At 34.1% G+C, this 25,766-nt stretch overlaps 1 protein-coding gene across 4 annotated transcripts in view; it reads right to left on the minus strand.

Annotated features, from left to right (window-relative positions):
* Positions 1 to 25,766, minus strand: part of LOC118265921 (diuretic hormone receptor) — a 213,585-nt gene that overhangs the window by 151,994 nt on the left and 35,825 nt on the right. For 3 of the 4 annotated variants that reach the window (XR_007705396.1, XM_050694635.1, XM_050694638.1), the window contains exon 2: positions 5,969 to 6,010. The exons of the other annotated variant lie outside the window; for it this stretch is intronic. The gene's annotated coding sequence lies outside the window, so the exon portion shown is untranslated. The remainder of the gene's footprint in view (positions 1 to 5,968; positions 6,011 to 25,766) is intronic. 4 annotated transcript variants of the gene reach the window in all.

Below are 25,766 nucleotides of genomic sequence, written 5' to 3' on the forward strand. Positions count from 1 at the left end.
TTGAAATTTTTCCTAAATTTTCTTTGCTATAAACTTCACGAAACCCGAAACCTTTTCAACGAATGCAAAACCGTGGAAGTCGGTTCGTGCGTTCTGGAGTTATAGCGTCAGGAAAGAAAACCCGACTTATTTTTATATTATAGATTGAACACATACATACAATACATACATACATTGTAATAGTAATTTAAGTACCTACAATGGGTTTCATCACACACGGCGATTTCTTCTAGACAACCATTATGTATGTAGGTACGTTGAAATAAATAAGGTAAAATTATGGCTGGAACCCAAAACAGTGGACTGCAAACAACATCTGTGAGCGTTAATCAATTCCAGTGTCGAACAAAAAGTGATATTGCTACGAACAAGAAATGGAAACCCAGTGAAAACGGTTTATCGTTTCAACAAACAAACACCAGATATCCAATCAATTTTTTGACTGGATAACCCTTTCAGTTGTGAAAGTACTCAATGTTTGCGTTCGATCGGGTGGCGTAATTACAAAATAGTGTCAGTACCTCTACCATGAGTTTAAAGCAACAGTTGAACAGTATTTTCTCGATACTCGATAACGACTACGTAATTTTTTGTATGGAAAATTTAACAGCGCCTCTAGCGGACACTAATGGAACTAAAATTTGTTATACAAAAAAATTGGTGTTGCGATCAGCAGGTTTACCATCAGATCATCCGTCTGCTCGTTTGTCCATTATTCCATTAAAAAAGTCAAAATTATTTATTGCAAATAGACCAGGAAGGCACTGTTGAACGTCAAAGCAAATATAATAATATATATTAATAACGTCTGTCTGTCGGTCAGTCCTCTAGTGAAGCTATTTGTTCGTTCGTCGCTCGTTCCAAAGTGTAGAATACGTCACCGCTATCGAGTATTGACAAATATTTATTACTTTAAGCTCATGGTAGAGGTATCGGTAGTCGTATCGTATTAGTGAGTTGTCAGTAGTTACGTGGAGTGTGAACGAATGCGACTTTCATTAGATGTCACTTCGATGTGGTTTGGTGTACTCTGATTGGCGGTGTCGCGGTTTCGCTATGTTTATGTTGTCTCATTTATCAGAGTGGTTTTGTTTCGTATGTTGACGCTAGATATTACTGTGTGAGATGAATGTCGTTCATTAATCTGAAGTAGTTTGTTTTAGGTATTAAATTTAGTTGACAGACACATTTGTTATGTCTGAGACCACTTGAAAATTATTTAGATTTAATTCATTTCAATTCGTAAAGAAGTAGTTTCAAGGTTGAAAATCGAATAAGCTATAATCATCAAAAGTTCTTATCTCATAAGAAAATCACATAAAAATTCCGTTACCGACTGTTCCAACCAGTTATTTTCGATCTTTTATACCACAAACAAAACAATTCAAGTTACTATAATATTTTTTATATTTGATGGTAAAAACGCGATAATATTCCCCTCAGGTAATCATCGTCAGTCAGTTTTATGAATCGATTTATTTAATGGGCGATTGTAGGAGAAAATCTGAAGGCTGATTATATTACGGAGCCTAAGGGCTTCATAATCCGTCATGTCTTTTTTTTAAACTTATTCATGTAAGGTGCAACGGCCTTTTGACTTTAATGGATGACAAATGGCTGCTTAATTTAGTTTAGTGTTTATTTTTATTTACGAAAAAAGTTTAAGTAAGTGTAAAGGGATGAATGTGCCCTTTAAATCAGTTTAGGACATAATTTGACACGTTTTTACATACTTTTTTTTTTTTTTTATGGGACTTGCCGGTAATCGAGCAAACGTATTACCTGATGGTAAGCAATCGCCGCCGCCCATGGACACTTGAAACACCAGAGGCTTTACAAGTGCGTTACCGGCTTTTTGGGAGTTAGGAATTTAAGGGTTGTTGTTCGGGAATGGGGATGGGGAAGATTGGGAAGGGGGAATTGGGCCTCCGGTAACCTCACTCACACAACGAAACACAACGCAAGCGTTGTTTCACGTCGGTTTTCTGTGAGGCCGTGGTATTACTCCGGTCGAGCCGGCCCATTCGTGCCGAAGCATGGCTCTCCCACACTTAGATACTTTTTTATGTATTAAAATTATGATGAGACTTTAGCGGTGGCACTTTCGTAAAAGTACTAAAGTGTATAAATTTTAGTGAGCAGTAAAATATTTTCCATCGTTTGTAAGAAACTTTTTGACGAATAAAGTTATTGGGTAATCAAATAAGACGTTAATCATACTAATTGCTGAGTTCAAAATTTCAAAAAACGTAGGTTAACAGTTACCTACTACGAGTATCAGTTTCCTCAGCAAATATAATTCCGTTTTTAAACAAATTTATTTGGAAATATTCAAACTAAAAGAGTAGATATGTAAATTATGTAACACAAAGAGCAGCCTTAGGACTGTTACTGACATCGCTAACGTTTTCAATGGAATATTCAAGAATGTAGTACCATAAAGAAACTGACGGAAAATTCTTAACCATGCCGAAAATACATTTTAATGTAATAATTGTGATGTTGAAAGAATGAGTGATAAAAATGAAGGGTTGTCCATCCTAAGCAATGATAGGTAGTAATTTTTATACAGAGGATGTAATACGACTACGCGGAATTGGTTTCGCACTTCCACGTAATAGACGATTGTGGCTACAATAATGAGTAAGGCGAAATATTAAAAACATAAACAATGTTTACATAACACTTAGTTTTTATAATACTAATTTATACATTTGTCGAGGTTTAAAATCTTGGTTAAAAAAGAAAACATAGGTACAAAGTGAAGAATAAATTAATACTAGTGTTTTTTTAAGGTGAGAAATTCATTCTGGCTTCAGAACCAATGAGTGTTAGATCTGTGGTTAGACTCTTACTGACTAAAAACTACCTCGTTTCTACCCCTGCATTTCGAGCTGAAGCCCCTATAAACCCGTTGGGTAGTTCGCTGCCCCAAAAATACTAGTGATTTTAAACATGAAAACATTATAATTACATAATTACTCTTTACATTTTCACTATCACACAAGTAAAACCATTCCGTCGCACTTGAGAGAAGAAATAAATAATTTCCTACTTTCCCCACTTGTGTTGTATATTTATTCGAGCAAAAGTGTACACTTGATGTTGGGTGAGTTATGAAGAGGTGGCCGAGTACTCGTCGGCTGGTCGTTATCAAAGTTGTTCGCCAAAATGAATCCGCACTTAAATTGGAACGGGGCGCAATATACCGGTACCGTATTTCATAGATAGATGATGAAGATTCAAATTTTGGTTAGTACCTTTTTGTATAGAGAGTGTAGTAGATATTATGAAGTTTATAGACGTACCAGTATGATGATACTGGTACAAAAACGAATACACATATACTTGCTATCGCATGTGAAAGGAATTGTGTTTTTATGTTTTTTTTTTATATTTAAAAAGAAATGTAATCAGAAAGAAATTATAACTGTCGTAGAAAATTAAGTTCTGCATAATATTATGTATGATGTACCTATAATGCTATTATTAAAAAAAATATCGAAATTCAAATTATTATTTTCTCTGGCTCCGAATCGCCCTATATCTTCAAATAGGTATTTAAATGAAAGCATTTTTCTTATAATTATAAAGAAAATTACCACTGAGAATTGTTTAACACCAATATACGCGTCTCATGAGTAAAACCGCGAATAAAACAGATAATTATCTTTTAATTAATTGGCGACATATTGGATTCTCCCATCTTAATTTGTATGACCATGCATTAATTATGAATAAGTGCTTATTTATTGCAAGTCGTGTAAGTATTAAATCCATTGGGAGTTTTTCCACACGTATTATTAAAAATATCGAAATGAAAAATCTTTATAATTAAAGCTCTTTATTTATTTTTTTGCATGTTTTTGTACTTTATAATGTGCAGTGAAATCTACAAAATCTTCTAAAGAAATAATTAAATATATATACTAAAGGTAAATTATAATTCCGATTAATACAATAACATAGGCAAGTACTTGAAAATAGTAGTACACAGTACTTTTCAAGTAGGTATTATTATAAAGTTATAGTACAGTTTGACTACTGGATACTTATAACATGGTTGATATGATATCAGTTATCATACTTATAGACCGAAATACTTTGAAGAATCTATTCCTTGGTATCTTGAGTACTACTCCGTATTTCTACTACGAATACGATTGTCAACTAATAATATTTATCTTTTATCAGTACCCTTATACGAGTATTGCTTTGGTTCATTCGAACAGGCCAATCAGAGCGCTGAACGCGCTCTCGTATCGATTACTTTAAACGTAACACAAACTCATACTAAGGGTACTTTGATCTATGAATTTTCAACACGATGTCTGCTCTATTTTCTGGCGAGTCAACTCTCAATTTTCTCTCTGAACATGTCCTGTCAACTCGTTAAATAAAACTAATTGCACAGATTTTCTAAGTTAATTTATTAGTCCTGTTACTGGTTAACGATGCTGGTATTAAGGCGTCTGAAAATTAAACAAGTCTTGACCATCAGTAACCCCTGTATAAATTCTAGGACCCACAAGAACCTCTTCATCATTACACCAACTACTAGTCTCACAGTCCTCAGTATTTAATGGCCGCAATTAATCACAAAGATTTCCCATTTGATAAGAATTGTACACTAGTACACAACTACAAATCAAGTTATACAAAACCAGTTAAACACGGTCTCGTTTTGTATGATCTTTACTCATATTCAAGGGTCAGTTTATACTGGTTTGTATTGCTCGATGTGCAGTTCTCTGTACACAACAAGAACTATTGTTATCTGGTCCACAAACATATTGGCTCAATTTGTAGCAAACCGCACGTTAGAGGTGACAGTTTGATATAAATTGCACCTTATATCAACGAAGTAAGATTGCTTTTCATTGTTCAAATACTGGCACAGAATTTCACATAGTACGACTTGATATTAACGTCTTGTTTCGTAATTATTACAATTATACGTTGCATGTACTGGGATTAGGAGTTAATCTTCTCATTTATGTGTAAGTTCCGTTATATATTAGGTATGTATGTTATATATTTCCGCGGATTAGGTTTGTTTATAATAAGATCTTGTAATGTAATCGTGTTTATACATTATTGTTGTGTATATGTCAAAAATAGCTATTATATAAGGCTTGGTATTTATAAAATACAACTTAAAAATAAACTCTAAAAGTGTTATTTTAAAGGCATATTTTCAATATTCCATAGTAAAGAACTTAGTCCTGAATGTACTTACGTTAATGTAGTCAGTATATAGGCTAGATCTATTGGCCTCTACATAGACTTCCAGGGTTATTAAATTAGAGTTCCTAGGTTCCTGACGCCTTGGCCTCGAGGAAACTGTGCAATGTAGGTACAGCAAGATTGATTTATGTTCGTTTTAGATTGCTACTGTAATAAAATAAAAAGCTGGCTGAGGCTGCCGATGGTAGCTGAGTAGATTCTATTTTTTCCGCCGCTCTGGTCGTGGGTGTCGTAAGAGCTATGTATGGGATTACATATTTGACAAAGACCAGGCAGGGTTACCTGGATTACCGGGGCTTTGGCTTAAAAAGCAGGAGTAGTAACAGGGTTTTAGTCAGTAAGATTCTGACACTCCTTCTCGCCACGCCTAAGGCGGAAGAAGACTAATTGATGTATTGGCAACTGATTAAAACTAAAATTACTAAAATCCTAATGTTGAATATCTCAGAAACTAGCCACTTTCCGCCCAAGGACCTCAGGGCTATTTTTGTAGGAAATTAGTTGTACTATCACCTCCCGAGAGGAATACGTCGAATTCAAAGTCACCCTGTATAACCCGCTACCAAATGTAGAAATTATGACAAACTTTCTGAAGTAGTCCAGTCCATCAGTGGGCTGTCGCACACTGTAGATGTTGATGAGGTAATAGTAATAAAATAGGGTATTTGTGTATAAATATCACATGGATTAAGCGTAGGCTATGGTGTGTTAAATAACTTACCTATAATATTGTCATGGAGATACTGCAATGATGTCCAGGTATCTGAAATAAAAAAAAGGATAAATTAGATTTTTTTTATACTACAGTACAATTGATCGATTATTTCATATGGATGGACGTAAAAGTCACGCAATGGATTTTCCGGGAAAATGGTAAATGGCAATCTAGATAATTTGTGTAAATTATAATTATTTATGCGTGATATTAAATATCATGAAAGCGTGATAGAAAATGTGATAGCAGACTCTCATTTTAACTTGTTTAATAAACCACAATTAAAATTAATTGATGACTATATCAGAATATAATGTTATTATTAAACACATGGTTGGGTTTGGTATAACAAAATCCATGTGTGGTTTTTATGTATAAGTTTAAACAGGTCATTATTTGGAATTAATGAACAATAAATTATAAATTAATTTGTTATTATAAACATAAATATTGATTTAAATATGTAACCACAGTGGAATACATTTCATGTTAAATAATTTAACTATACATATAGATTCGTACGGCGCGTCGCGTTGTACGGCGCGTCGCGTTCCGCGCGCGCCTCAAAGAGCCAGACCACCACAGATGGGGCCCAGTAGGGCTGGTGCCTGATCCGGAGCTGCGGACTACCTAGCGGGTTTACCGGGCTCCGGCTCGAAAAGCAGGAGAAGGAACGGGGTGGTTTTTAGTCAGTAAGAGTCTGACACTCCCTCTCGCCTTACCCAAGGAGGGAGAAGCCAATGGATGAATTTCCCCGCTAAAAAAAAATACATTTAGATTCAGAACAGTTAAGTGTAAGCTGTACAAGTGCTCAAACTTAGGTAGATATTAATCCACCTAGGACTTGTTTCACAATATCGCCGCTATATAGATAGCCGCTATGTATCAGATAACTTTAAATTAAGAACGTAATTTGCATGCATTATAAATGTCACATAAGTTTATCGGGCACTTATATGAAGGTGGTGAAACACAGCGTTTAAGCTTATTTTTATATTTTTGAGAAAAACACGAACGCCTTTTGAAAATGTATATGTGTTACTCTGGTACAACATATAATAAAGAAAATGTATACATGTAGTTTCCAATACATATACTTTGAGTGACGTCACCCAGTGGATCTTTTGTTAAGAATTTAAACCTCGGTGCGGACGGGTTTCTATTCATGTTGCGACAATGTAAAATTTTGAAGCAAAACTTTTCTTGTTCACGTCATATGTCGCATTTTCTATAAAATGTACAAGATTTTAAAAGAAACGTGTATGTTCTTGAGTTTACAGTTCAAGTAGGTTTTTCAAAAGAAAAATGTATGTATAGTTTGTTAGTTGATACTATTCGTATAAGATGAGTTATAGTACGGTATCACTCACAGTATGTAATTTAAAAAATAAAAACACTAATGTTTGCTGCATTATTTATTTAACTTTTTAATATTCAAATCTGCTTCTTTAGTCTAAGCGAAATAAATAATCTTGACTTTGAATTATAATATAATTATCTGTTTTGTGTATGTATAATTGTATTAGGAAACCTATGTTACGGAGGCACACCCTTTCTTTTTAACTCTATCATGAATTATTAGTCCGACAAAGAAAACCATTTTAATCAGACCCACGAAACACTCGAACATAATCTCCAAACAAACAAACTAGAGATCATCACTTCTATACGAAAATAGATCAATAATAACTGGCTCAACGAAATCTATTGGATCACAATAAAACTATTTAATGTTGATGTACCTATTTTGGGGTTCCTTCAGCACAATGGTTAGGTTGGCACCAGGCCAGGATTCCGACTAGATGTTTAGATCAGTCCGACAGTCCGTTGCATATCAGATATTGTTAACTTGTAAACATTTTGTGCTGTGTCTGTGTTTTGATAGATGTAGTCTTTTTGTTGGATAGCTATGATTTATTTAAAGTACTGGTTACCTATGATTTTGACGCAGACTAAAAGTAGCTGGTAGAGTGCGATTGCCGGCCAAGCAATGGGTATTGCGTTCGATCACAGGAACACCGATTGCTAGGTAGTCGCACTAGTGTTTGGTCATAGAAATATTAAAATTATATCTATTGGGTTCGATGATCGAATAGTGCTTCCTTCGAGTCAAATAAGATTATTTTTATGTTACTACATATTTATCAAATATGTTATTTTAAATAAGGATAATAATATGGTACATATACATACATACATAGTATTATTACGAGTACAAGCGTCAAAATCGATATAAATAATTTATTAAAATGGAATTTGAAAAAGGAAAGCACGATTCTTTTTTCCCATACACATCAGACAATAGGAAAATCAAGATATTTTACTATAAAAGTGATATTACGTATCCCGTTATCCATTTTCTGTTTTACGAGAGTAGAGAGTATTTACTTCCTCCTTTGCCGAAACCTTTTGAACAATCCTTTCAAGGACTTTTGATCTTTCGCAGAAAATAGTTCGTGGTTAATACAAATAAAGTAATGGCCTCTTACCTTTATGTATTCCTTTACATAAAGATGAGTAATTGTTAATGTATGTGTGTATGTCAAAAGTTATTTCTGTATGTAATATCTGCATATTATTTTTTATAGTGTTAGTAGTTCATTTTTGTGAGTAGGTAGTCTAATTTCGATGTAGATCAAAGTATTTACACAAGAGACAATAAGTAGATACCAGGTTCAGACCACCACTACCGGGGCTCCGGCTCGAAAAGCAGGAGTAGGAACGGGGTGGTTTTTAGTCAGTAAGAGTTTGACGCTGCCGCTCGCTTCGCACAAGGCGGGAGAAGTCCCTGAAAAAAGGGTAGGCTATTCTGTAGGAAATTATCAATTCGAAATTTCAAAGTGAGATCGATCGCATTCTCGTCCTTCATTAGACGAGATTATTTTCACAACTAATGACATGGCGGACTGCGATTGAGTTAATTTCCAATTGGAAGTTACAGAACAGCCTAGCTGGTTTCCTTCGTTTTCTTATACACGATTTATACACGAAACAACTTAAGTCATAAATTAAAGAGTTATAGAGTATATACATAAAAAGTAACATAACAATATACAAGAAATAAAAACAAACGTATTTTATCACATTAAGTGAATCTTTTGACTTAGTTGTTTGTTAATGGGTGCTGTTAGGAAATTATTTCACGTTACAACTGCTTTAGGAAATAAAAGTTTCGTACACTTGTATTAGAGTTTGTTTTTTATTGTTTTGATTGTACGAAATATTGTTTTATTTTATTTTTTGTGAAAGGGTGGGCTTGAAAATGGTACAAGATGTTTAATAATACAATTTTGAATCAAATCAGAATAATATGTCAGCCTAGATTCAATTTAAAAGAGGTATGTAAGATTCGTAGCAATTGGCGGTCCATTGTCTCTTCCTACCCCAATGATTCAATTTGATGTACAGTCAGTATAGTAGCAGCTTAACTTTCCCTTATTTGTCTCACCACTGTACTCAGTCATTTAATGATTACTTAATCCAGTTGCTAGCAAACGCTTTCTAAACAAAAGAGTTACTAAGGAATAGTTTAAGTAATCATAAAAAGTCTGTGAGTGCCGCAGTCAATTATCAAAAAACAATTAATTACTGAAACTACATTCTTCATTGCTCTTTAAACATTAAAAACACTTCATAATATTATTTCTTTCTACATGATCCTCTTAAATCTAATTCAATGTAATGAGCTAAATAACAACTTTAATATTATAATTCTTCCATATTGCTTGTGCTAACAACTGTTAAGGAACTTAAGCTGTAAGATTAAGTATGAAAAACATAACTTATTATAAGCAACGCTGCAAGAGCAACTTTATAAATTGAGAATACGTAATTAACTACATAATATTTAGTTCCTTAAGTTTGTTTTATTATGTAAAACTCATAATATATGCAAAAGAAAACTAATTATTAATTAACACGTATACTAAAGTTTGTGAAAAAGTGTAAATTTTGCTAAACTGCATCTAAATCGGAGATAGAATCGAATAGTTATCTATCCAATTTGATAATTGAAACTAGTAGACAACACTAAACTACATAAAACAAAAAAAAAACATACAATAAAAAGCACAGTATACACAAGCAGAAAATTCATTCACGAAAGAACAATAGGTAACCGAAAAACAAAAGCCGCTACGATGGCTTCCATTTTCAAATCACCCAATGACAGTCGCCGGTTAGGGTAATTAAATCGCCAATTTACGGCTCAACCATGCCTCTCATGGTTCGTTTACGAGGTTTACATTGCACCGGTTGCAGTACAAACGCTAAGTAGTATAACACGTTTTACGATCGACAGTCATTGTATACAGGACTTTAGAATCGGTTTCTGGTCCGCCATTTTGGAAATTTAAAAATGGAAGCGCATGACTGGTTGTTTAATGGTTATGTTACATTAATTTTCGTTTTTTGAATCAAGCGTTTGTAGGTACATTTGTATTGTGTACGTAGGATACATTCTTTTTTTAAGCCTTATTTGCCATTAGAAAACCGTTGAAGGCAAATCCTCCACTAACGTAAGTCACCGGTGACCTACTTGGCAGTTAACGTGGCATAGGGCAAAATCTTATTTAGACTAGTGTCTAAATATCATTTTGATTTGCACATCAAATATAATTTGTCAAAATTCGCAGCTTTGATATCAAAACTTTACTTCTAGATCTAAAGACATTTGAATTTGAATACATTCTGAATTTATTTATTCAGAGTTCCTTTATGAAGCCTCCACGAGTGATATTGTAAACAAAAGTTTTCTGTTTTGTTAGCACGAGATATTAGTCTCAACTCATTTCGTCTTAGGCGTAAACAAAACAATATAGGAACTTCATTCAACTTAGCAGTTCAAGTTGTTTTGCTTTCACACTGTGTCATTAAGGACAAACTTTACGCCATTTCAAAATCAAAACACCAATGTGGTGTTGCCATTTGATATATTATACATTCAAACATTTTTCATAATGGCAACATTTTCCTAACAAACATGCAACGAGAATTCGTATTTTGAATTTTGCTGTTGTTTTTTTTACGCGCCTTTGTTATCATGCCAGCTGTCAGATTTTATTTTGACATCGCATTTCAAATAAAGAACGTGTATTTTTTATTTTTCAATAAAGTCTAGGTATATATTGCAAATGAGTTTTTAAGAGCAGCTAAGTGAGATTCAAATTATTATAAGTACTGAATGCTGTGGGCTTTTAGTTCGACGCTTTCTTTTCATTTATTTGAGTATGTCTGACAGCCATTAACGACTAACAATTAAATGAGATTGAAGAATAAAACAAATCGTTTAATCCGAACCCATTATTTTCAAGTTTAACATAAAAATGTGACATTTTTATTGTCTTACATTTATTTTTGTCTCAAAATATTTACAAGAGTTCTTAAACAACAGCTAACAGAACGATTCACAGTTCGAGAGCGACACGCAAACAATCGAATGCTCGGTAATCATTCGAACAAAATACACGAGTGGAGCTAACAACCTCCTTCCTGCAACTCGATTGAAAACATGTCAAGTACAGGAAAATGTTGCTAGAGGTGAGAAATAAAATGTTACACGACAAATGTTACTGGTTCCTTGTAGAGTTGTACTTGGCTGTATAAGATCGGAGTATTGTGAATTTGTGACCTATTTATTAACTACCTAGTTGTTTGTTTAAAAAAGTTTAGTACTAATAATTAGTATTAATTAATGTTTTTAGATCTCAAAACGGGATATTTACCATGTTTTTTAGTTTTTTCGAGTTTCCGATATTTTGGCACTGTTGCAAGCGCCATGATTACGGATAAACTGGAGTATATGCGGGTGAAGAATGATGTGACTAGTGACCATGTTAGTTTAAAAACTTATAATTATTGTTTGTTAAAAAATCTGTATGTAAAATGTTATTTTTAGTGCGCAGTTTGAGATTACACTTCAATAACGTAGGTACTCTATAAATTAATACAGCTAACATATTTTGGAATAATTTTATTCATGTGATCCGCTTACGTAAAATTGTAGGCGATAAATACAAAATACAGATTATATGTGGGTTTTTAAACATTATTGCAATACACAAAATCAATACATGACCAAATATTTGTATTTCGGTATAAATAAAGCACTGGCATTTACCTACAGATACCTTTAAAATGCCAAGCGATTTTATAAATGCTATTCCGAGAATTTTTACATTGCATCCACAGTGAAGTTTCACAGGAATTTCGAATTGTATCGTTTAACAATAAAATAAAATAACGAGGTGGTTTTAATTAAAATAATGAGTAAGAAATGAATCTGAACCGAGAATTTTATTTGATAAACCATTGTGCGTAGGTATAATTGCAATTTCGTTGATAATATTTTTTGATATTTCAATTGTGGTTTTAATTTTTTTGTAATGACAAATTAAATTTAAATGTTTTGTTTTCTTTATCATTAACAATTACAAAAGACTTCGAGAATTTGTGTCCAATGTGAATTGCATTGTAGGTCTGGAGAAGACGCAACATCCCGAACGTAGGTGACAAAGGGGACTGTCAGTAGTTTAGTCTATTTTACATTATAATGCAGACTGATATGGTAATTTATCTACATTTATTATATGATAATGATAGTATTCTCTTAGTGATTTCTTCTTTCTTAAAGATGTCCTAGAAAGCAGCCATGTTTTGCCCAACAGTTTTAAACTAAAATCACTGCTATCTTGGTGGTTTTACTACGTACCCTTTTCTATTAAATGGAAGCAAGACTACAATACAATACAGATATGCATTTTGAATAAGACGTTCAAGTCTTTGAGAATTCGAATCTAAAGGCTGGAGCTGGAACTTGGTACATGCTTGAGGAGAAGTCGAGGAAGTTTTGTAAAACTATGGACGTAGTCCTTTTGTCGACGATATTAGGAATTCCAAGACACGATGCAAGTTAGATGACAGATGTTGGACCGTTTTCTGCTTCGCTATTGAACTACTTGAACGCTGTGCCGGACTCTGAAGTTCAGTTTAATGGCATGTCGAAATTGCGGGGAGATTTAAAGCTGGACTTATGAAATATAGAAAATCTAATATTTTAGGTCGTGATTAATGCTTTGTAGCTGTGTATGAATTTGAATGAAATATAAGATTAACACGTTAACTGCCACGTAAGTCACCGGTGACCTACGTTAGTGGAGGATTGACCATCAACTGTTTTCTGATGGCAGTTAAAGGTTTAAGAAGTAATTACTAAAATCACAAATTATCTCCTGGTCCTCCGGTACTGTTTAGAAATCTTCCGTGCACAAAACCAAAGAGAAACTGTTCGTTTAGATTGAATTAAGACCCTACTGTTGGATCTCAACCAAAAGATTTACTTTTCCAATGTTCAAATTGCGGTAAGATCTGATATGGAAGTTATTGTAGAGTGACCTTAGATCTTCAATAGACGAAGGAAACACGTGTCAAGCCCCAAGAGCTCACCCCCCATTCCTAAGTAAATGATAACTTATACTCAATTATATGGCGCGTAAGTTACAGCCGACATAAAAGACGATCATTACCATGAAACTCGATCACGTATTTCCAATTTAGACGACATGTGACCAGTTTACGAGAAAATAAAATCACTTTCGTCCGCCATATTGCTTTTGAGATTAAAGCTGTGATTTCAATACGACTGCAATAAGGCGCGTGTGGTGGTCGAATAGGCTGTTCCTTAAGCTGCCTATTCACTGGAGACATCCTCTTAAGATATGGTCCTAGTTCTAATTGGATAGTGTTGACACAGCCGTGTGTCCTGATTACGTGTTAATCTACCTGTCGCATGTAATCAGCTGGTATCGCCAGTGCGCAGGTACCTTAAGCCTCTCATTCGTACGTTAAGTGGTACTCCAAGCAATCAGGGTGTTTGTCAGCACAGCTTTGTAGTATCAGTGTATGAGGGATGAGGTGACAGGTCGTTAACCCCTCCGTACAGGGTGAACTGACCCATTTAACTCTTCCGACTTTTATAACTCACGTGGGAAGGTGAGCAGTTTGTTTTTGTCCTTTTTTTATTTGGAAACTCTGTGCCTTTGTAGGCTTAGTTTATGTTTCATGACTGTAAAGGAATACTTTATTCATTATGTTCGTGATGCCCGAGTTTTGGGCACGGAAATTGCCTGAAGGTATAAAATTATTCGTTTTTTTTTTGTGATTTCGTAAAATGGATTTGAAAATGGACACAAATAAACAGAATTGTTTACTGGTATTTAGAGTTTTAATTTTATTGTAAAAACTCTTTTATGCTACTGCTACCTACGTTATTTTAAAAGTATTAGTTCTAAGTCTACATGTTTATTTGGTCATCATAACACTTCATCATGCGACTGATAGACAACCTTAACCAGACCATTAGACCAACTGATACAGCGAAACACTAAAAAAAATAAAAACAGATTTAATAGAACGAACGACATTTTATCTTCTCAAACTAACTCCATAAATAATTTCATAATCTTAATGAAGTTTGAGAGTTCATAAAACTTTCGCGTACACGATATTTAGTGCTTATCTTGTTTTAGGCTGTATGTCAGTTTATCATGGAGTTCGGACCAGTCTAATGGGTGGCTCATTGATAGTGGAAAATCTCATTTGGGAGAGGAAATCAGCGGTTCAATTCGCAGTAGCCTTTTAGATAGACTTTATTTCCGGAGCGTGTGATCTTTAATTAGTGGTACAGACGAGAGATGCGGGTTTTATGTAGTACTTTATATCCTATGTACAAGAGGATCCGTGCTGAGGGATTTGGAACGATTTATGTGACGCGTGTTCAACTTTACGACCGATGTGGTTTGCCAATCCATTATCTAGTCAAGTTACTGGAGCGACAATTTTAAGTGGGAATTTATAAAGTTTACTGAGATTTTTTTAATGCGAAGATTATTTTGCTACTTATACGATTATTATGTCATCCTAATTTTAACGTAACTGATGCACTGGCTGAATTGAGGCAATGATTAAAGTTAGACGTAGATCGATATATTTATTCTGGAGCATTTTTTTACATTTCTAAATCTAGCTATACAGTCTGCCGTACACTCTTAAGTGTACACTTACCAACAATAGGTTGTCATATTTTTGAATAATAGGCTATTACCCTTTAATTGCTACCTCCCAAAAGGTGTTTCTGGTGTCCATGGGTACTGGGCAGCGGTGACTACTTAACATTAGGTGATACCTCTGCTCGTTTACCTGCTTATACCATAAAAATATATACTTCCAAAGATACTGTCTGTATCACAGTCACAGCTTGATTCTGTTCATCCCAGTATACTAAATCCATCAATCCATCACTACATAGACGTATAATTCACTTACCAATCCATTAAGCTGCGAACGCTTCTTCGCAGATAATCCAATTAATATATTAATACATAGGTATGTATAGATAGGTACCTATACCTATGTATTTTTCGGACCTCATCTACTAATTAGCCTAGTGCACACATCAAGCCAAAAATATCTAGTTTATCATGGACTCGCCTTATGTAATTTTTCCGCACAATTCAAGGTCAGCTTATACTGGTTTCGTATAGCCATGTGTACCTAATAAGGACATTAATTAGGTAGGTACCTACGTACCTATATGTTTGGTAAACCGACGCCTGTTTGACAATAAGTATATTGGTATACAAAGGTGAAGTACTTGCCTATTAATTTTTACTAATGTGTTGATTCTGTGATGACGTCATAGTGGTAGGCTGTGTGAGTTTGGTTTACTGGCTGTCTGGCTTTTTGTTTGCAGATATTGTGATTATAATTTTATGTGTGATTGATGGAATGAAACTATGGTGATTTTGTGGGGGTACTAGTAGTTCAATACGCTAGTACTTTAACTGTCGCACTCAGAGATATTTGATGATGACTTAAGCTTTTCCTTAGTAATGATTTTGTTCTGAAAACAATTATTATTGCTAAGGATTGGTTCAAGTAACTATTAAATGACTATGAGTATAGTGGTATCACATTTTGACAAAGTAACTAGTGGCATTACTGTGGTGACTTTAAAATAAGATTACCTACTAAGTTTCTAAGTTTATACTCATGTAAAATGACACAAAAACAATTACAACCACTGTTAAAAAAGACTTTTGAAACATAAATTATTATAGGAAGTAGCTAGTAACATAATACATGATCATGATCTTAGCAAAATAGCTCAACATTATATTTTTCTAAAGCAGCTTATTTTGTATATTTTCCAGCGCGTTTCGTTAAAATATTTTAATAAAAAAATAACGTCCAACCACCTGTTTGAACATTTTCCTCATTCCTTATAAAATAAACTGACTTTTAATTTATTTTCTAGAAAAATGCTTCCAGCAATTTTACACGTCTTTAGTTAAAATACATGATTATGATTTTTGTAAGAAAATTACACAAATTAGCTTTGAAATGTTTTGAGTTTATTTGAAGACACATCGAGTTAAAGAACAAAAACAATTCGAATTTACACGTGTATTTTGTCATTAAAAATGAGAAGCAAGAAATGAAGAGAAATTACTTTAAAAATATGTCTAACAACTAAGACTAACGAATAATCACATAATAACTTTAATTGAATATGTATAAATGTATAGGCGTCTTTGAATTAGTTCTAAATATAGGCACAGATGGCGTGTAAGTTGCCATCTGTGTTTCAACAAATTTTTTACCATTTTAAACCACTGTACTACTTTTTTGTAATAAAAGTATTTTCAAAAGAAATCGTATTCAATTTCATTGCATAAGGCCAATACTCGAATAACTTTATCAGTACCATTACAATAACTGTCCAAAATAACACTATCAATGTAAATTCAGTTGCAAAACTAAACCTTAAAACAACGACTGTAGGTGTAAACTAAACTTAACAACGCCAAGTTCAAGTTAATTGATCTTCATAGTGCAGCCTGCTCTCATCCTATTAGCCATGGATACCACAACACCGTAGTGGTTGGAGGGATTAGACCAATTACTGGCAGTGAGTTTCACTCTACTTGAGAGGGACCTATTAGGAAACTATATTAACTACTTAACTTGCATGTCTATGGCATAGCCTTAAGGGGATGGTTGCGGTGTTAACTAGACTCTCGAAGTAGTATGTTTTAGAGGTAGGATTATAGTTTCGCGTGTGTAACTAAGTAATTATTACATTGCGTTATGTCTATGTAGATGAAGGGTGTGTTGGTACAGAAATAACAAAGTGCAATTTTTGCTATGATTATAATAGTGTCATTCATAGTAAAAAATAACGTTTTTTTCTTTTCGTCTAATTATTTCTTCTGATTAATTTCAGATTTTCTGTTTCAGTGTTCCGGTGTTGTCATGCTTGTATCTACTGTGGATCTTCTGGCTTGTAAATGATAAAGGGCTTGTCCCAGTAATAATGTCATTCACTTTTTACTAATTAGGTCATATAGACGATTCATTTAACAATGTTGCCAAACCAATATATTTTTCGATAAATAAAACTCGTGTAACGTCTCACATCTCTTAGTTAGGTTAATGGAGGATGATCAATTTTTAACCTGTGGTTTACCAAATAGCAGATCTTAATGAGACACAATGTATTTTCTATTGTGTCTCATATACCGGCAGTCAAATACAGTAAAGTCCATTTTCGCTTAAATAAACCAGTGTCGCGGCCAATGACCACGCCTACGCAACACAAACAGGAAAATTGGCTTGACATGTTTATTTACATCTCGATATCGGATATTGACGATTTGTCGAATCATCTCACGCGCCATGAGACTTGTAAACGAGACTTGGAGACTATAAAGGGGACCGTAATACCCTATTGACCGAGTCTCCCATTGTCCCGACTATCCTTTGGCGACTTTCTGTTAGCCTTTAATAAGGTTTTATGGCTTTAGATATTAGGATTATAGGGGATCTTGCGTGAGTGTGATTTATTGGTTATCATTTTTCATGGTTTGATGGTTATTTTTGGTGATATACTTATTTTACAATGGGGGTGTTGGTAAACAAAACTGCACTGTTGACGCGGTGGCTGGGTAACTGGCCTCCCGTTCAAGGTGTAGCGGATTCGTTTTGTTGTGTTAACAAACAGTTAGTCTGTGCGGGAATCGAACTGGGAAAATCGGGTCTGGGTGTCATGTGCACTTGGACTTGTATATTGGTAAACGCACCCACGACACAGAAAATATATCCTAATAGGGTTAATGTCGTAAAAAAATAGTACTACTTCGTATCTACTATTTTTAAATGTGCTAACGAAACGTTTCAGAACTCTGTTCATATAATTACGAATTTGACGTTATTATTTTTGTGACGATAAACTTATTAAAGAAAACTAATAAGTAAAAATAAAGGATGTAACTAAATAAATTACGTGCCACATAAATATCATTTTGTTACAAATAAAATTGAATAGCTATCTAACATTTTCTATGATTCTGTCATAAAAAGTTTATCGTATAAAAGTACCAATGACCTACTTCTGATAAAACTTCGCTAAACTGAAAATCTTTCCATGTGTACATACAATACTCCAGCTACTAGCGTGAGAGTATATAAATAACTTATTCTACATGATTATCTATGAATGAAAGTAAATCAGCGGAGTTATCAACGGCTTATCAGCCCACGCGTGTACTTAGTGACAGACTGAAACGGAATCCTTATATAAACTAGTCGATATTATGTAGATACTGCGGAAATCTCGTATTTTGTAGAGTATGTTACTTGTTAATGTATTAACATTAAATATTCAATTGTCGTCTTGTTTAGAATTGTGGTAATGATAGAGAGTTGAGTGGAAGCTAACAAAGACACTACCTACAGCAAAGGATAGCAGATAATTATAGCTGAAGTTTTTAATCTGCGATTTCCAACCTATCTGCCAAACGTGGAAATAATGAAATCCTCTCATGTAATATCATTACAACTGAAAACGAGATATTTACCATGTTTATTAGTTTTTGTGAGTTTCCGATATTTCGGCACCACCTATGCCTCTTATCACGGCAAGCGCCATGATATTACTAGTGAAAATGTCAGTTTAAAAACTTATATCCTCTTATGCTTATACTACTTACTTCATAAAGGCGAAAATTTAGGCGGCTATTACAATAAAATTGCTTCTTGAATCGAAAGACATAATAACCCTTTTTCCGAACAGGTAAACTGGCGCCCTTTGCTAGCAAGCTTGCAGCTGCTCAATGAAAGATGCAGTCTACTAAAGAGCAATGTCCTTTAAGAAAATACGAGTACTGTTGTTATTTTATACTAAGCCAGTCTTCATCTAAGTCTTTATTTAAGGCTAGATTGATCAAGTTTCTTCAAACAGTTTATTTATGCAACGAAGTTTGAGATTTCATTGTCTTCCATCGTATTTTAAATGCAGCGCTATTTAGTACTAGCTCTCTATTATTCGTTTTACAATGTCTCGTACAGACTTAATACAAATACTTATTGAAATTGCAAAGTTTTGGAGTTATTTAATGGCATCGTACAAATATTTTGTCTGAGATTTAAAATTTGAATGAAAATTATTTGGATTGTGATTAACGTAAGTCTAATACTTTTTATGTATATTTTTGCTCCATTTTACGGCTACTAAATTATGTCACTGGTCTAATTGAGTAGTCAGATAATCAAGTCTTAATCACATGTATTTTTAATTATGTACAAACGGTTTATTTTTTTGTAAAAAGTATTTTATTAAATCCCAACCTTAAATGGCAACATAAACTTATACCCAATACACAAACGAAATGAAATTGACACAAGGACTTCTTTCGCGTAAAATATAAACAGAGTATGTCTCTCATACTTTAGTCGCCTAGCAATAGGATTAAATGCGAGCTCCGTGCAGCAATGCATTCAGAAAAGTGGGAAAAGCAAACGTCGGGAAAATTTACATACTGCTGTAATAAATTTAAGTGACACGACGGATATTTTTGAAATTTCCGCCCAAGGCGAGAAATGTACAATTTTTATTCTAATTGTGTTTCGAATAAGGACATGTAATTTAAAGGAAAATACGTGCTGATTACATGTAGAGATAGGACAATTTATTTACGTGAAAAAAGTAAATAAACATTGGTATGTTTCAGCGCCAATTTTGTTTGTTTGAGTTACAGTGCGTGGGAATTTGCTTATATACATATATGTACTTACCTTGGCCTCTTTGACATATTGTTAATTAAGATCCCTTTGACATAATATTGTCCGTTTCAATTAACATAATAATATCTAGGTTTATCAGTTCTGAGAAATCTAAAACTGATGTATTCAATTACTGAATCCCGATCTTGATACATGAAGTTAGGATCTGTGGTAATTCAGCAATGAGGGAAATTCAGATCTAACCTGACTTTTATTAGATTCCATCAACAGAATCAATGAAATATCGAGTGACGTCACCCTGATACAAAATGACCTAAGTATGACGTGGCAGTCAATAAAAACAATTTGAATATAAAAAACAAACGCCTATTTATTCAACCTCGACGAAGAATATCTTCTCTTAACTGCAGATTTTGACGTCAGAAATGGAGCTATAAGTAATAAAACGAAGCTCAGATTTACATTACGTGCCTATAAAGTGGAGAATGTGAGGATGGCTGGTAGAAACGGAAAGTGTCGGAATGCGCTCGTGACTCCCGCATTAGATACAATGGTAGAAAACGATCAGTAGCTTATTAACGTGATGTTAGTCATTTTACACCAGTTTGTTTGTTTACACAATTGTTATGTCCTGGTTTGTTCCTACTAACGGTAGTTTGGCATTGATTCGAGCAGTGTAAAATACATACAAAGTAAAATACATTTTGTGACCACCTCTTCTCTTTACGTGGGTGTCGCAAATGTCGACAAAGGGACTATCCATTTGACTGACCGGGCAGCAGCGTTCTCTAATAACCCTTAACCTTTTAAACTGCGACCTCCATTCTGCATGATTGAAACAGGAGGCCCGTAATCCAGGAGTGTAATGTCATACATGAACGTGTTTTTCAACAATATACGATTTCCAAATAAAACACAAATCGCTTTAGAAAGATCCATTTTTTTATGGAACAGGCGGCAAACGAACAGACGGGTCACCCGATGGCAAGCGATCAGCGCCCATGAAAACCCGCAACACCAGAGGAGACACAGGTGCGTTGCTGGCCTTTTAAAAAGGAGTACGCTCTCTTTTTTCTTTCTTTTCTTTTCTATCTACCTATGCCTAGCTATTTGAAATATTGACGTGCAAAAGTGTTATTTTATAACTTTCTTACAGAAATAAATATAATTTATCATCTATCATTTATAATATATGTTTCTGAAACAAGAAATACATGTAAACAAAACAGCTCGTCTATGCTTTTAAAAGTACACAAGCCAATTTGTATCCTAAAATTATTTGCATAAAGTTTATAACGAGTTGCACTAAAATATCTCATGAGCGTAGCAACTCTTACTCTATGCAAACAAAATGCATTAACGCATCATTAGCAACATTTGCTCAGTAGAAATGTTTATCACGTGAGCCAAACGCATTTCTAGTCATGTGTTTTCGTTTAGCATTTCGGATATCTAATATTTTTGAAAATTATTACATCCGAATTGTTCAAAATGGGCTTAGTACTAACTAAAAGAGATATACCGTCGCATTCAGAGTCATTTAATGGTTAATTAACCCAGTCCTTAGCAATTGTTTTCGATATAAAATCGTTACTAAGGAATAGTTTAGGTAATCATCAAATGTCTCTGAGTTTGCAAGATAGTGTCATATAAATTGAGAATCTATTTAAAATACAGAAACGTGCTCTAAATACATACATCTATGTACAGTCATCTGTTACATACATATAGTACTTAATTTACTCTCAATAAGACACTATTAAAGTGAATATAAATATTTATTTATATTCACTTTAATAGTACAAAGAGTGGTGAGTGAAGGACCCACAAAAATTGCTCGTTTAAGTATAAAAATTGTACATTCCTGATCTCGTAGCCTAAAAGGGAACCTAAACCTCATACTTACTGTACCGGCCTATTATAATAACAAGCAATTTTCATTAAACTGATTGTACCTGTGGCGTTTGTGGTCACCCATATTAATTTCAGGACAATCCCTGTTTTGAGTAAGTGAACCACAGACCATTATAAACGGGACTCGCTTTCCACGAAGCCTTAACCATCTAATTTAATATAGTTAATAGACTAAAGATCAAGCTCAGCAGCCTGTTATTAGAGAGGTGTATAGCCAATGGGAACGAAAATGCTGTGGACGTTATGAAACAAAGACATTTTCTAATGGATAGAAATCACGTATGACGTCATCGGTACGCATTGCATGCATTGACGATGATGCGGTCCGTGCGATGCGGATCAGTGCAGTTGTATGAGTTTCTATAGAAGACAAACTAAAATCCGTTGCGTGCGATGCATACGATGCGGGCCTGTGGACGCTTACCTCTATAGACACATATTATAAAATTGTCTAGTTGAGGCCGACGATGGTAGTACCTTGATGATGCTAATATAATTACTACAAAAGTCATATTATTTTATAGGTAAAAATAAATCACAATTTAAAGTTTACAAATTTTAAAAGTATTATTATTATAGAACAGCTATAATATTATAATCACGCATGAAGTTGTAAAATAGTAGCAATATAAAAATAAAACGTGATCTCTAGACTCAGTGTGCGATGCACGTTCGACTTTTGCATAAAAGTTCAAATGTCGCGAAACCTATAAAGGGTACAAAGAGTTTTTAAATTAATCCCGTAAATCTATCTCGTATAAATCTTGTAAATAATTCTCAATTTAATGTAGTAAGTCACGTATTGAATTACTGTTAATTATTTACTCAATCTCAACTGTTAACTAGTTACGAATGCATTTTTATATCCAATGTGGGGTTCATTTAGTCACTTTATTTTTGTATCTAATCGTCCCTGGAAAATTTGATGTCGCAGTTAAGTGAAAAGAAACGAAATAAAAATGTGTTTATTTTATAAACTGCATTTTGTAAAGATTTCGATTATTTCCAAATGTAGGTATTCTAATACTTCACCAATATCTTCTATTATATAAAAAGATGTTGGGATTTCCTTCCTGACGCTGAACTCCAGAACGCACGAACCGATTTCCACGGTTTTGCATTCGTTGGAAAGGTCTCGGGCCCGTTCGTATGCTAGTAATTGATAAAAAATCGTCGCGACGTCATCGAAGCTAAAAGTCGCATATCAAATTATGGCTTATTTCGGGCAAATAAACATTCATCTATCACTGTCATATTTTTCTTCCGGATAACAAAATCCTTGCACACATATCAATAGAAAAAGCCTTCATTTACCTTCAATATTTTGTAAAGTACGACATTTTTGTGGCATAAAAGACAAATCAATGTCATAGGAATTACGGCGCGCCGTCGACGTCGAGTGGCGACGGTAACATAGACGAAGCTTGTTGTACAAAACCCGTATAAAGTTGGGCTTTACGTCAATATTGTTTTAATGTTCCGAAATTCGGGGGAGTTTGAATAATAAATTGTAGGTACGTCCTTTTTATTTTTCTTTGAGAAATTGTTAATTTTCTTTATTTGTTCTCTTTCCTTTTCGCTGTTCGTTAGGAGCAGATAAACACGTATTTAAATTTTCAAGGGCTAGTGTTATTGTAATTTTAAATTCAAATTATGTTTACTTATACTTTCGTTAAATAAAATCAAACTAAAATCAAGCAAATGCTTGAATAAGTAGATTTATGCGTCCTGTCATGAATAAAACAACTAAATAAAGTTACCTACAATAATATATATTGTAGGTAACTTTAATCTAATGAATCTAGAATCCTTGAACTTCATTCTCAGATGATTAGCAGATACAGTGACTAATACCTAAGGGACTAGTGTCTAATTAACAGCTTTCCAATAATAACGAACAAGATAACAAGAATTTCACATTTACTATGGTATAAAACCACCTACATCATTCCAGACATTGTTTATAATAGTACAGACAAAAGCTGCACCTATGAAAGCTACCCACGCGTGAGCCGTCCGACCGAATATGCCAAAGGGGAGAGCCGGTCAACGGATGCGGCGAACCATTGTTTATACATGTGTAGGTATTTCAGGGTAGACTGTTAACATCGTCTAGGTTGGCTATGTATTAGCTAATAGATTTATGTTTTTGTATCTAATTTTATACAACTCTCAACAATTGAGATGGTTATATGGTTTAGGGCTGAATGGGTTGAACTGAATGAATTTTTAATTAGGTGATTGTTAATGAGGTTGTTCTGTAAAGAGAAAATTTGGTCTTAAAGAAAAAGCTCTGTTGTATTGAACTGATATTTTAAGAGATACAGGAAGATGTAATTAATTTTAAATCCATTACTGGCCTCTGTCAGCAGCTTTGCCTACGGTTACGTGAGATAAAAAGTATCCTATGTGTTATTCCAGACCATAATCTACCCCTGCTCTAAATGACATCCCGCTCCCTTCAGACATTTTGACGTGATTGAGTAACAAACACACACACACACATAAACACAAACATTCATATTATAGTAAGATTATACAAACATGTAACGATGTTGAATTGCAGATTTTTTGTAAGATTTCAGTACTCACTTCTTTTAAAGTTTTAAATTGACTTAACAAGGTTATTCATGAACCGATTAACGAGCAACCAAGTAAGTACAATCTGTCGGGACATTACTATGCAAATGTATGCCTACTTTTGATGATAGCGCAAAAATCAAATTTGGTTGTGATCGTGATTAAATTTGAATATGTAAGTGTAAAGCTAGTTAACATATAAATGAGGTTTAGAACCCTGTGATAGTCATGGGTATAAGAATGGGTAATATTAAGGGTTAGTATACAATAAAGGGGTTATAATAGTTAGATTTGGCCACCACCATCACGTCATCCACTAATACGTTAAAATTGAGCTTTTTTTTTGAGGTGAGAAAATCCAATGACTTCTCCCGCCTCGGACGACGCGAGAGGGAGTGTCAGTCTGTTACTAACTAAAAACCACCCCGTTCCTACTCCTGCATTTCGAGCCGCAGCCCCGGTAAACTCGCTAGGTAGTCTGAAGCTCCGGATTAGGCAACAGCCCTACTGGGATGTAGCCTCAGTTCCTACTTAATTAATTATTAATCAAACAAAAAAGACTGAAAGAAGTGAACAGTATGTTCCATGCACTTATATTGATATGTACCTGCCGTCAAAGCTACGAAGAGCGCTATTTTCGCCAACAAATTGTTAAACAATTTGGCGATGCTTGGCAGTAAGTTAAATGGGTGTACCTGTAAGTGAAGAAACGAAAAAGATTAGCTTAATAAAAAACAAAGCTTTAAAGTACAGATCATTACCTAATTTGGACAAGACGAATGAAATTAGAACGTATACATACAGTAATTTAACGCCATTTCTAAAGTTTCTGTATTATACCTACATCTAAAAGTTACGGTTTTATATTACACAGCTCTTAACAAAAGTTAAGAATATTCGAGAAGTGTTGTTTATGAGTAGAGATGCCAATAAATATGATTATTTGCTTTCAGACCAATGAATATGATTGGTTTCGTAATATTCGGTGTGCAATCAATTGTTATTCGGCGCGAGCTGTGAAGGTCAATGGGGTACAATGTGTTGTGTCTAGTTGAATCTGTTACCAACTCCAAATTTATCTTGTTACGGTGGTGATGGGAGAAACAAAGTCAAAGTCTTGTTATAACTTTCGTGAGACATACAATGTCGAGTTCCTTGTCAAACAGTTAGATGATGAAGTTGATAACATAATAATTGAAGTCAAAATTACAGTCAAATCATTAATTTCAAT

The sequence above is a fragment of the Spodoptera frugiperda genome, chromosome 7, assembly GCF_023101765.2.
Source record: "Spodoptera frugiperda isolate SF20-4 chromosome 7, AGI-APGP_CSIRO_Sfru_2.0, whole genome shotgun sequence".
Lineage (NCBI taxonomy): Eukaryota > Metazoa > Arthropoda > Insecta > Lepidoptera > Noctuidae > Spodoptera > Spodoptera frugiperda.